The sequence below is a fragment of the Thunnus maccoyii genome, chromosome 6 (assembly GCF_910596095.1).
Source record: "Thunnus maccoyii chromosome 6, fThuMac1.1, whole genome shotgun sequence".
Lineage (NCBI taxonomy): Eukaryota > Metazoa > Chordata > Actinopteri > Scombriformes > Scombridae > Thunnus > Thunnus maccoyii.
Window position 1 is genome coordinate 18279104 of NC_056538.1, and position 14759 is coordinate 18293862.

Genomic DNA, 14759 nt, shown 5'->3' on the forward strand with positions numbered 1-14759 from the left:
CCTTGGCATAGATTTGACAAGTTTCTGGAAGTCTACTGAAGGGATGCCCATATTTTTCAAAAAAGATATTCCTCTTTTGATGTTTTAACGATGGTGGTGGAGAGCGCCGCCTTACATACTGGTTCAAAATCTCCTATAGGTGATCAATTGGATTGAGACTTGGTGACTGTGAGGGCCATAGCGTAAGATTCACTTGATCATCAGTATCAAACCACTCAGTGACCCCTCGTGCCCCTGTATGAAATCATTTGCGTTTATTACGTTGCTCTGCTCATTTTTTCACATTTTTCCTTTAATTTGTCACCAGTCTTCATGCAACGAAAACAAAAACTCTGAAAAATATTTGTTGACAAACTTTTTTTCCACAACAAAAAGGAAACGAAAAAAGTAACCTCTGAAAATGAGAACTATGACAAAATGTATTACATTTTCCAACAACTAATAAAAACTAAATGATAATGTGAAAGACGCACGAATAAAGAAATGAACTAATGAACTAATTATTGTTGCTATGTAAAGTCTTACTCAACGACCTGCATGCATCTGTGGAATCACACAGCTCCTGATTAGTAAAACAGTACCCTCCGCCCCCTCAGAACATCTCAACTTAACTCAAGTTAATTTAGCCACTTGACTGATGTACTACCACTGATTAAAAAAGCAAAAAATATCTTTCATTCAGAGGTATGTCTCTGTTAGTAATGTTATCGTTACCAAATCAGATCTATGGGCTAGTGTTAAATTCATCTACAACCCACTGAGAATTGAACAACAAGCAGCAACGAGACAGCTGGGACAAACTACGAAAACATGCAGGGAAGCAAGCCAACATTTCTTAGGGTAAGGTAAACTAATGTAACATTACCAAGAGCAGCGGATGTAATATTAACGTTACTTTCAGTCCACTATTTTTCATGTTGCTATTGGAAGGAAAGAGTAGCGTTAAGTTACTGTTTGTATGGGAATTTTGTACTACTTGTTGTTTTTGACTGATGTATCAGGAATGAAAATATCTGTATGCTGTGACTTGCTGCAGGGTCTTTAAAAAATGTCTGATTTCACAGTGGCTGACCATACACAGCCTGTGCTACGGCTGCTGCTCCTGAGTTAGTTTATATTATCTTGAAGCTACTGGATTCTTATAAAAAAAGGTTCTGAAGTCTATCTCAAACTGAATAAATTCATAGCTCTACATGTTAAAGAAAATCCTGCCCCGGCATTATGTTGTTAGAAGGAAAATTATATAAATAAATAACGCCTTCCAGTGGAGAAAAAAGAATGAATGTAGTAGAAGTTGTCAGTTGCTTTGGAGACATCGAGTCAGTATGTTTCTACCCTTTCACACTATTTCCCAATCTAACTAAATAGCCACAGTCTGACAACATGACAGAGCCTAATTTTCACTGTGTTCCTGTATTGATTGACTCATACATTAACTTACATTTTGTGGCTAATCACCAGAATGACACAAAGTGGTAGGTAAGGACTGGCTGCTATGGCAACAAGTACCATGCAACCAGGATAGTGCTGAATAAAAGCTATAGAAAGTTCTTCTCTGTGCACAGTGAATTACACCCCCTTAGACTTACAAAATGTGGTCAAAATGCAGATTATTAGAAGACAGTGTGATATCAAAAAACAGAGCTCCATCATGCAAATGATAGCGCCCTGTATTCAGCTCAAAAAACAATCACTGGCAGTTCAAGCCATCTGTGAAATTAGAGCTAAATCATGAGCCCCGTTTCCACCAAAAGTTCCAGGTAGTTTGGACCCAGAGGAACTAATCTCAGAGACTAAACTTGGAACTTTAAAGTCCCTGTAGTGCAGCCCTGTTTGCATTTCCACCACATCTGAGGAACCAGGTAGATCATGCAAATTAAACCCATGAGGAATTTAAAAATGATGGCAGCATTTAGAGACAAAGTATTAACACATGAGGAAACAACACAGATTTGTCCTGTTCTTTATATTTACTGCTGCATCGGATGCGAGTTGGATGTGATGAATGAATGAAAAGGAAAAATGCAGAAGAGGAAAATGAAATTGAAACTAAGAGCGTCTGTCTACACAGTATAACATCTGTTGAGTGTTTGATGGTTATTTATGTCTGCTTTAGAACGTAACCGCTGTGAAACAATCAGAGAATAACATTTTATTTCTCTTACTCAAGGGCTTTGTTCTACCGTCACTCCATCTCTCCTCGCTCGACCACTGCCACGCTGTTTCTCTTTCTCTCACTCATTCGTGCTCTCAGCTCTCTCGCACCCCTCTTTTTTCTTTTGTTCTTTTTTTAAATGAGTTGGGAAGCCAACAACAATGCCTTACTTTACTTTTGACATTGACAAACAAAGAGAAATGTCCTTCCTTTGTCCTAAAATGGTCCTAAATCAATACGAGTACTTCTTTGTTTTATGAATGAAGCGGCACACAAGTTGAAGCAGCCGCACTATGTGTGTTTGACCTATCAGCAACAGTCATCCCTGCAAACCCCACCCCAAAAGTTCCTGTACTTTTGGAGAGTACTGTACTACCCCCTGAGCAGGGATTTTTTGGGGGTAAAGCAATCTTCCTTGAACTTACTTTAGACCCTGTTCCCTCCAGTGGAAACGCAGGTAGGAGAACTGAGTTCCTCAAAAGGTTCTTAGTACCTGGGGGAAGTTCCTGCGGTCGAAACACGACTATGGATGATTACTTCAAAAAAGTGAGCAAGATCTGTCCAATATGCTTACATAAACTTTGTTAGTTTAGTTTATTAGTTAAGCTCGAAACTCACTAAATTTTGCACATTGAAACTTTGAAAATTGATATCTGATATGGGTCTTGGGCATCAGTGTGGCAAGTTGGCTCAATAGCACCCCCTAACAATTTTCAAAGTCACCACCTCGAAAAACATTTGGTAGGCAGATGTAACATCTCCAGACTTACAAAAAAGCCTCTTGGAGCCTTACCCTAAGCCCAACAGGAAGTCAGCCATTTTGAATTTACTGTGCAATTTTTGCCATTTATAGGTGTTGTACTTTACCAAACCCCTCCTACAGAATTAACCAGAGCAACTTCAAATTTGGTCTGTGACATCTTAAGACCTTCGCAATGCTACATAGCAAAGCTTTTCGGTTTACATGGAACACTGTTGACGTGGCTACACAGCAAATTTTGATGTTTCGCAATGAAACAGGAAGTTGTTGTAACTCGAATGTATACTGTCCAATCTGCTCCAAATTTCTACAGTTCTTTCTTGATAAGAGTCCTGTCCTTGACACATATATGTGTCAGTACTGAGTCATAGTCATAGCGCCACCTACTGGCAACAGGAAGTTACAGGTGCTGTACTTTTACGACCTCTGCCTACTAGGTTGACCAGATCCACCTCAAATTTGGTCAGAAGCCTTAAGACCTTGATGATGCTACATTGTGAAGCTTGTGACTTTTCATTTAGCGCCGTTGCTGTGGCAATGTGGCGAATTTCGATGCTTTGTCCACAACTCCACATCACCAGATCTTTACCAAATTTCACATTTGATTAGAGTCCTGGTCTGAAGACATGTACAGGCCAATATTGAATCACAGTAATACTGCCACCTACTGGCAACAGGAAGTTATAGGCCCCATACTACTTACTTACAAACTACTCCTAGCAGGTTAACCAGATCCTCCTAAAATTTGGTCAGCTAATTTGTAAGACCTTGATGATGCTAAATAGTAAATTTTCATCAAGTGCTGTTGCCATGGTGAAGCATTATGCAACAGGAAGCTGTTTTTGAGGTGCTAGGGGTGCTCAAAAACTCACAAAACTGCATGGCAGGCCATGGTCGGGATAAAGTTGCTCCAATATTCGCTACATAGCGGACACAGGAAGTGACATTTAACTCCTTGATGCAACATCTGATATTCATAAAAAAATATATGCATGTCAGGCAGCCTCCACTAAATGTATTGCTGCATTAATGACCCACTTGTGTAGCACCACCTACTGGCAACATGAAGTGTGGTCTTATGTTGCAAACTTCCTTTGATTTACATGAAATTTTAAGTGGGTGGCATGTTTTCTAGCACCACACAGCGGACAGAGGAAGTGATAGTTATCTCCTACATGCAGTGTCCAATATTCATGAAAATGTATATCCATGTCAGTTGCCCTCTGGTAATTGTATTGCTGTGTCTCAACCGACCACCAGTAGCAATACCATGGATGCCACTCCCTCCCACGCGCGTGAGGTGCGAGGCCTCGATCATCACTGCCTGCAGCTTTAATGTGTTATTGATTTGCAGTGGTGAAACTCTAACCTCCCTTGTAGCATAATAATGAGGGCGAGGCTACAGCAAGGAGACCATTTATCTGTTTCAACATAGCGCAACGGTATAATGGAAAAGTAACGCACACCAAGGGTTGAAGTGAGGTGCTGATCATTCGAAGTAGACTTGAGAATAGGAAAAAGGTGTTGCACACTCTGGCTCCATATGCATTTCTCTTTTATTTAGATCACGTTTCAGCCCTCAGGCCTTCTTCAAGATCAACAATAATAGTAGGACACAGGCACTGGTCTGTTATTCAGGCCACACCCTAGTAACACATCTGATGGTGATTAGACAATTATGTTCCATCATTAGGGTGAGAAAAAAACAATCAAGAGGTCTTCAATGAATCAAAACTCTTAACAATGACAGGAACTACAGCCAATCAAATCACTTCAAAGTGGCAAGAACCGTTATGTCTCATACCACATATAGAGATTTAAATTTTACATTACAACTTTTGGTTAAGTATATTCAAAAATTTTAGAAAAACACATTTATTTTGAATAGATTTCTAATAGAAGAAAGAAAGAAAGGAACGAATAGACAAATAAAATAATATAAAGAATAAAAGAATATAAAGAAAAAGTTAAACCTCAGCTCTAGATGAACATTAAAACAACTTAATCTAAATATCCAATAAACACTTCAAGTCATAGTCTATATTCAATCCATGAGGTGACAGGGTTCTCAGACAGTGGATCCAACAGTGTTCCCTCCTGGAAAGTAATACATCCAAGTTGCCTCCTCTTGGGGGGAGTGATACCTTCTCAATACCAATATATCTTAGAGAGGAAATAGGATGATCAAATTCAACAAAATGTGCTGCTATTGGATAATTCATGTCTTTGCATCTAACAGTATTTCTATGTTCAGTTTTCAGTGCTTTATTTCCAACATATGACTTACCACAAGAGTAAGTGATAAGATAACATAGGGCAAAGGGAAATTACACACCTCTCCCTTCCTTATGCTTTAGCCTGAGACTCAGGACCATTTCAGAGTCCATTATACAGGTCCTCTTTGAAATCTACCCTGATGTACAGTGACCTAAACGGCTTTGTGATACTGCATGAATGAATGGCTGCCAACTGCCTGACTCAAGGCACCAGCTTTAGTTTACCTTGGTAGAAATCGATCAATATGCCCTCTCATTTGAACACTGCATACCACTAAATGGTACGCTGGGAGAAGACTGAGAGGGGAGTGCACAAGAACGAACTCTTTTTAACCTAAACTTAATCTGATGGCCTTCATTAAAAAATCTGCTACTGTACTGTCATAGTTTTTATTCTATGTGTTCATGTGTAATAAAAAAGCTCAATATTAAACCTTAATTCACTGCTGGAAAGTGCTTTAGCTTTATTTAAAATGTAAAGGTCAAGTAAATGTATACATAAAAGTATACATGGATTGTCTCATGATATAGGAAAGAAATTGTTTTACTATCACCTAAATTACATACTGTGTGCAAAAGCATCATTGAAAAATGTAAGTAAGTATCATTATGCTAACAGAGACTATGAGACTGTGGCACTATTTCACTGACTGTGTGGGGAAGGAATTCATACAGTGTATCTATAGAGTGTCCATCTAGCTTTTTTCCTGACCACAGGTAGGTCAGCATCCATGCAGGTGCTTTATCTATGGCAGCCTGCCTTGCACATATTCTCCCTCTCGTTTATCACTGTCCAAACAGTTGACAAGTAGCGCAGTGGATATGGATCATCTTAGACAGTCAGATGAACTACTCCCAAAGGCACTCTGTGCACACAGACACAGGCATACTGTCATGAGAAAAATGAGAAAAGAACTAAGCCCAAGAGGAAGCATGTACATACAATAGGTCAGTGATTTTCAACGACCAGGCTGTTACCTGGTCAGTATGGTGCTTGCAACTGGGCTGCAAAGATGTTATGTGACAAAAGCAGACATCTTCTGCAAAAAACTACAACTCTGTACAGGCTTTTCATCTCTTATCTCCAAGATCTGTGTTTTTAGAAAGAGGCCCCTGTAGTCACTCTCTTTCCTTCTGTTACATTTTGAAAACGGATTAAGTATGTGAAAGAGGATTTGTCTTGTGCGTACTCTTAGGTTGTCAAATGGCTCATGCAAATTCCCCCTCAAGTACACCACTATCCAGGTAAATGACATGTCTTTCACCTGCATTGTAGGTAGTTGCTGTATGCATGTTTCAAAGGCTAAAGAATGGATGTGCAGTAGCTGGTTAACCTTCACAACTTTGGGGATCTGGGCTCCCATGTCCAATCCATCAATTGATCACAAACACTATGAGACCATGAATCTTACTTCACTTTTCTTGTCAGCACATTGCAAATGGCCCTTGCAAAGGTAATATCATGTTTGCTCAGCCTGGCACTTATTCAAAATAGAGGCAGAAAGCTCTCTTTGGCTTTCCACTTCTATAACTTTTTTCTCTTTTGAGTAGACTTTAAGATTTTATTTACTCGTAGGTCTGACATCCTAGCAATCTGTCCATTTAATGGATGCAAACAGACCAAAAGGCAGTTTGGTCCACCACTGATGACTATTTACTCAAAACTCTTGAATAAATGTGTGCATAAAATACAGCTCAGAAAACATACTGTACATTTTTTGAAAATTTGTATAAAAAACTCTATATAAAGGACAAGGGATAAAACTAGAAAATTACTGTCCTCACAGGAAACAACAAAGGTGGGATTCTTTACAAATCCAAATAGTTCTACAGAGTAACAATAAGGAACAATAGTTTATTAAGGTCTTGGATGACAGACCTTAAATTCTATGATATTACAGGAGCTAGGCTTATTTATACCCCCAGACTGTTTCCTCTTCAATTTCTTTAATACCCTCTATCATTGTCACTATTGTTTCACAATAAAATCTCCCTACACATCAGTTCAAGATATACTGTGAGACACAAAACTAAAAGTTTCACTGCCCCTTTCTTCTTCCTTAGTTTGAAAATCAATGAATAGTGTAGAATACTACAGTACATGCTTGCAGAATGTAACCCAGTATGAGTTGTCTTTGATCCCCATAATTGGGCTTTCCAGCAGCGTCTTAGCAGCAAGATTCTTCTTTAACAGTGACTATTTGAACAAAACACAGCGAGCATTACTACTGGAAGAGTGAACTTGGTTTAGTTTTGACTGAACAAGAATCAGTTTGAATGTGGATCAGTTTTACTGAAAGTGAATCAATCTTGACTTTCTGGATTTTGTTTTCCTGTAACTAAATCAATGACCTATGGGAGCTTGGATGACAGTAATATCACTTCATTCATCTCAGTCAAAATGATGTGCAGACAAAACACCAGAACCAGTGAGAAATAACATCTCTAACGATGTGCTCCACAGTGGAAAGTGTATGTGAAGATTTGAAACTAGGTTTTACAAAATAACATAGTTTGAAAGCTTACTGTGCAGACACAATGCCACTGTTTGTGAAAATGATCTGATTCCACATGACAGGTACAACAGATAACTACTACAAAGTAACATCAGCCTCTACAGTTAAAGTTTGAAAGGCCTAAGCTAGTTAGATTTAGATATAACTAGACCTCTCGGTTAACTGTGTAATTGTACACACAATATGCACATGAACAGGTCATCTTTGTATTAAATTTGTACTGGTGAGCTGTGTTTGTTCAACAGGCCAACTGATAATTATCAATGAAATTATCAAAAGACTTCTAACATGACATTTTCCCTTCAAGTTGGCTTACTCACAGGCAAACCAAAATTAGTTTTTATAACTCAAAGATCCCCTCCAGACATGTTTTAAGACATATAAAAACTCTGCTTTAAATAACAGTTTGTGTCTGACAGGGTTTTTCAACAAAAAAGTTAAATTATCTTATTAGAAATTCTCAAAATTACATCTTCTCCTTCTTATTCATTAAAAAAATCCAGAATCTAGGATGAATATGGAAATATTCTTTCAAAAACTGTTGGACACAAAATGTCTCCTCCTTCACTGAAAAGCCAATTCTTTGTGTTTGTGCACTGGAAGCTTCAGGTTTACACATCACACTTGTGTAGGTTGCACACTGGACCGCAATTGGCTGCAAACTATTTGTGATGTCACAAATCATTCTGCTACAAGTTGAAGTGAAATTTTCATTAATGTGAAAACAGTCTTCTAGTGTCAAACTCTGCACATCCAAGTGAAAGAACAATAATAAAAACACATTTTTGAGTGGAGGTAAACTTTAAAGTGTATTTCAAGGCAACTGAAGCCAAGATGAGCTGTATTTAACCTCAAAATTATGTTTGTTCCAGACATCTGGATTGCTGCCCACATTTCTGTTTTTTTTAAGCGATTCAAACAGGTCGGATGATGTCTGTTTCCTTAGTTTGACAACAACCAAGCCAATAAGAGCTTTCTAAGCAGTATTAAGAATGGCACCATCTTTCTGTGCCAGACCCAGAAAATGGCAACAGCAAAAATGCCACAAAAATGGTGACAAGCGTATATCAGATCAATGCTGTTACAAGGGATCTTTTAAGCCAACTTACATCAATAACAACTCTTAAATTGGCACATTTCTTAAGTGGTTGTTAAAGGAGACACAACGCATAACGTGCTTTTTGTGATTCTCTGTTAGGGTTGTCCACATTGAAACATCGCAATGGACGATGATATCGGGTGGGGGGGAGGCGGGGGGCAATACTCTTATTGGCTTTTTACTCTCAAAGCTTTTATTGCACTTACAGTAACGTAACGAGTGTAGTTGTTGTCAAGTCAAGTACTTCACGTGGTTCACTGTCTTTCCTCTGCTCCGCTCAGACGACACACACTCAAACATGCACAGAGCGCTCAGCCCCACCCACAGTGAAACAGAGGAGAGGAGAGAAACTAAGCGCAACTATAAATGACAGCAAAACGCAGAAGGCACTGTTTATTTATGTTATTTACCTAATTTATGTGCACTTGTTTCATTTCAGCTCAGTGTGAGCGTCTACTGCATTTCGCTGCCATTTATGGTCGAGCTAAGTTTCCCTCCCTCCTCTGTTTCACCACGGGTAGGGCCGGGGGTGGGGGGTGGGGGGGTCTTTTAAATCTCAATGTTACGATGGAAGAGGCTCAGTGATCGATGACTGTCAGCCATCGGCCTAACCCTATTTTCTGTCATTTATATACTGTTGTAATGTCGGGTTTGGGCTCAAGTATGTATAGATGTATTTGAGAAGTTTATATTTGAAGTAAAGAATGAGAAAAAGAAGTGAAATCCACCTACTATTGTTTGTTGACGTAGCCTCTGGAGTTGGCAGAAGTCTGTCCTTAGCCTGTCTTCAAAGAGACAGGAGCTAAAACAGTCTGTTTCAGACAGATGCTGAACAGAGGGGCTGTGTAAAGGGCCAGTATAAGATAAATATGAGGTTTTTTAACTGTAAATCATGCAAAGATATTCCAGTAGAGCTCCAGATCAAAAAATATAGACCTGGAAATGTGCATAATATGTCCCCTCTAAAGGATGTGCCTTAATACTCAACCTTGAAGCCTGTCCGGTAATGGTTAGTATGAGTGGAAATCAGGAAGGTGGAGAGGCATACCTGAGTGCCATTAGGGTGCTGTGTTTAGGATGCTGTGTTTATCATGTGAAGGACGCTGTTAGTGTAACCTTGAGTAAATGACTCCACCAGCTATATTAGCACAATGAATATGCTAAATATGACCTATAAAGGCAAGGATGAAAACAGGAAGCCGGCTCAGCACACAGACCTCAGTCCTAAAAAGGTCCGTATTTAATGTATGCTGAGTATGTGTGTGAGCATGAAGTCATGAGTGTGAGCATGCTGCAGTGAAGGTTGGGTAAATGAAGTAGGACAGATGCAGAGCACGACAGCGCTGTTCTATCCCACTCACAGGAAAGAGACTTTGTTAAGGACTAGTGATTGTCACTCTGTCCCTCACTGTGAGGTAGAAAGCAGCTGATGATAATTAACCTTCAACACAATCAGTCAAGACCTCGGAGAGCAAAGTCACACAAACCCTGAGAGCTGGGCCATGTATTCACTCATGTAAAACATCTGTAAATTCAAGAAAATCAACACTTCCCTGGTATTTATGCTAAAGAAACATTACAAAGTTAGAATAAACCAGTGCTCATACTGTTAAGAAAAATACTGTGAACTTAATTAGGGTCCAAGACTGTATTCTGAGGCCGTAGCTTGTAACATAAAAGTATTGACCTTGTCTTCTCATTTTGTTTTATTGGAGTGCATAAGATGCATAGTGTTGCCTCATTTTGGTTAACGTGTTTATGTTTAATTAAGCTTATACTTGTCACAGCTTGTTCAGCAAGCAACTGCCATAATTAGTTCATTGCACCTGATTGAAACGACTTAATCATTTTGTGCGACTAAGATGGAATGGATGTTTCACTGAAGGTACAACAACACACACAGTGAACAGACTGCTTACCGAAGCAGGCAGTTTAAGGTGCCAGCTAAAGACGGAAATCCAATGGATCCAAACACTGTCCGTATTGACTCTGTCTGACTAGAGTGTGAAAGGAGAAACGCTGGAAGGATTGAAACATACCGAGACTACACACACCGCAATTAAATTGCTATGAGAATTAAAAATCTCTCTTCAGCCTGTCATATTTGTTTCATTTTTCTGACCTTTCATCCATCCAAATATCACGGTAATTTCTCACAGAACTGTGGTTCAGATGTGTAGTGGTGTTAATCTGCCAGATAACAATGAACACTTGAATAAATAGCAGGCCCCTCTGCAAATGAGGTGTACACATCTCGTTTTAAAGTTCCACTGCCCTGATTATTATTATTTGCTTTTTGCTACTAATCCTGTAACATTTGACAAAAAGTAGTATTCAGCACTTGGATTACCATAATTATGAATATTCATCATTATAAAATTCAGTCTCTTATCTTAAATTAAGGATTTCCTGCGCTGATCTGGAATATCAGTTCTGGGGCTAATGGAGAATGATTATTGGTATCTACATTAAGCATAAGATAATACAGTATACAGTATCTAAAGCCTGGACCACTTCCAGTCATTTGTTTATGTAATCAAGGGGTGTACAAATAGCAGCTTGTGGGCCAAATCTGGCCTTTTGATATAGCTGTAAAACTAGGTATACTATAGTTGCTATGCTTCTCTTATGGATAATTTGTGGGCCATTTCCAATGGGATTGAAAATAATAATATTAAAAAAAGGAAAATAATTAAAAATGTAAAGTACTTTGTCTCCACTGCACCAGTAAACCAGCAGTGGCCCCCAATGAGCTGAAAAACTGGCCTTTGGCAGGACCTAATTGCCAACCACTGCTCCAGGTACGCCAGCTGTCAACAATGCCCCATTTTGCTCTGTTAAAACAGGGGATCTGTTTCGTAACGCACAGCATTACAAACGAGTGGACTCTGGAGCACACAAACAAATAAATAGTACCCAGAGAGTGAACTGAGCAATGCCACTCCACCCATCTCAGAAATGGAGCCATGAAAGAGAGCCATGAAATTCACAAACAGGCACAGGAGGACACAAAAATTGAATTTGCGACAAATAAAATTGGGTAATCCACCAGAATTTGCACCTCCACCAAGTACAGCACAAAAACAGCCATAAAGCCTTACTGGTGTCACCTAATAATAGAAATCTGGTATTTGTTTGAGAATCCAGATGCATAATCCCCATGGCCCCAAACATCTGTTACTGAGACTTTACCTGTAGGTCATTCATCTGCTAACTGAACCTCCTTCTTGCTTGAGAACTTGGCTCGAGCTCTGCTGCTAGTGTGGGACTTGGACTGACCCTGTCTGTGCTGTCTTGATGCTGAAGTGGGTTGGGCCTGCTGGGCTGAGCTGCTGCTCCTTCCACTCTTTTACAGTACTCCATTAAAAGCACAGTAAACCCTTTCTAACATCTGTTGTATGTGAAATGTGTGAAATATGAGTATGCATTTAAAGAAACTTTAATGCACTGTCTGTCTGAAGCTAATCTAGTCAAGTCAATATTAGTAATTAAATATATGGACACATGAAAGTCTATTAAAATTGACTGATGGCCTGGCAATAGTTCAATATTATTTAATATTGCGTCTCAGTGGGATTATCATAATAGTATTTCATATCATGTGATAAATTTACAATTTTCTGTTGACAAAATTAAGGATTCCAAGGATTTTATTTTACTGATAATGTAACGTGATGTGTAAAAATCAAACTTAATTTGGATTCAATTTTTTTTTTAAAGATGTTTATTGCAATAAAAATCAATTTGATTCATAGAATTTAATAGGCTACCCTTCAGAAAAATTAATGTTAATCATCAAAAATTTCTCTCCCTCTCCTGCTTTAGACCTCTGAAAAGGCAAAGGGGCAACTTATAATGAATAATACATATTCATTTAGTCATTGTAAGTCATTATAAGTCAGTTTATTTATTAAAATGAAGTTAACGTAGCTAGTTAGCATTAAGGTTAGGTAGTAACGTTAGCTCATGTCAGCACTTAAAGCTAATTATTACTAATTATTATCTTTTAAATTCAGCCCAGGGGATCTTGGTTTTTTTGTTCAACTAGATAGAAAGTCAGAAAATGTCTTCGAAACAGCGGTAAATAATGTCAAACAACCTGTGAGAAGTGTTTTCCTCTATACTGACGCTAATGCCAACTTATGCTAACAATGCATAAACATGAGTTACCGGCAGGTGACAAAGCGAAATACATACAGACTTCCAGGTGAAACGCAATTTTTTCCGAAATTAAGTGTAAATTAACCTAACCTAACTACTTGCCGGAATATTCTTCACCACAAGCAGGAAACTGAATTAAAGTTAACATACCAAAATTCACCTCGACCATCTTTCAGTCGTTTTCCCGGAGTGAGAACGCGTGATCGTATGCCGCGTTCAATGAGCCTCGGAAAAACACAACAAAAAGATAGAACTGATACATGAAAAGGACAATACTCCTTAAGTCTGGATATCTTCATCAAGGGTGTCCTGCAGGCAGTGGTGGAACAAGTATTCAGATCATGTACTTAAGTAAAAGTAGCCTACCAATACAGCGATGTCAAAATACTCATCATTTGATGCTCCTAATGACTAATTCCCAGATATGGTATTTCTGGCTTTCAGAACTATCTACGTTTTGGAAGGAAAACTCCGCTATAATTGAAATTGCAGAACAATAAATAGATTAATATGCACCCAATTCGTAATTGCACAAAGCCTATCCAACATTATCACCATCCCCAATTACTGAGCCGTAAAAATCCAAGTGTTCCTTTGAGGCATCAGCTGTGACACTTGGCATCAAACACTGTGTGAACTTGAATTGCCAAGCTGCAGATAAACTTACGAACATGAAATGGATTCTGTAGAGCGAATATCTGACTTATAATAAGACAGCGCCAGCAAAGCAGTTTGAGTTTATGGGCGCAGCATTTATTCATTTTGGGATCAACACGAAGCACTTGAGCTTGCAGAAATGCTAGCATCAGCTGGCACTAGTGCAGCACGAACAGGTGGTTACCAAGAAGTTGCCAGTAAAGTTCTTAGGACTATTTTGCTAAAAATAAAAAATAAAAAAATAAAATTTGTGTAAACAAATAATGGTTTGTTTACACAAGAAAAGAGAAATTATTAAGAAATACTCAGTGGAAACCTTCACCAGGTGTGTAGTGGAAGCCCAACCCAGATAAAAATAATTTTATCTGGATTTATTTACCTTGTGTAAGAATAAACCCACATTTTAATTTACCACTTTAATTATTTGAGAGGATAAACAAAAATGGGGTTCGACCATCGTGCCATAAAAGGCTAATAAACATAAAACCTGTGGATGCAATGAGTGGAGCCAAATCAGGCACTAAATTGAACCACAAGGTGGTGCCAAAATTGTGCTCATGCTCCCCCAACTACCCTCTCCTATCTCTCTCGTTACATCACATTTATCACTTTCCTCTTTCTTTGTTTCTTTTAAATAAATTTAAAAAAAATCCTAATGAATCAAGATCCAAACTCCAAGTCTATTAAGAGTCTTATTTCAACACTTAACAGCAACACCAATCGATCATCCCCCTTAATGAATTTAAGCTTGATCTGTATTACTCCACTTAAAGTGAATACTTTATCACTGTGTTAAGCCTTCCTATCATCCGTCACGACTAAAGCGTCCTCGACTTGCGCCTACCACGAATTAATGATCTGTGAGCCCTTAGTAAGACCCTGAGCCTTTCTTTCCAATCACTGGTGCACAAGGACAGTTTCCATTCATCCAACATGCAACAATTAGACTACACAGCAAGAGTTTTCCAAGGCAACACACACCTAAAAAAAAATATATAGGCTACATATAGAAATCTGGTTGTTAAAGTATTTGGAGTAAAATCCAGACAGCTTTAAACATCAGCAGTGATATGATGAATAATCAATGTCTCAACTTCTGCTGCATAATGGAGCAATAGCCTTAAATTGAAGGCGG

At 38.6% G+C, this 14759-nt stretch overlaps 1 protein-coding gene across 1 annotated transcript in view; it reads right to left on the reverse strand.

The window, feature by feature from the left end:
* grik4 (glutamate receptor, ionotropic, kainate 4) overlaps window positions 1-12368 on the reverse strand; it is a 303754-nt gene extending 291386 nt beyond the window's left edge. Inside the window, exon 1 of the mRNA XM_042413663.1 lies at window positions 11999-12368. The gene's annotated coding sequence lies outside the window, so the exon portion shown is untranslated. The remainder of the gene's footprint in view (window positions 1-11998) is intronic.
* Window positions 12369-14759: the final 2391 nt, after the last annotated feature.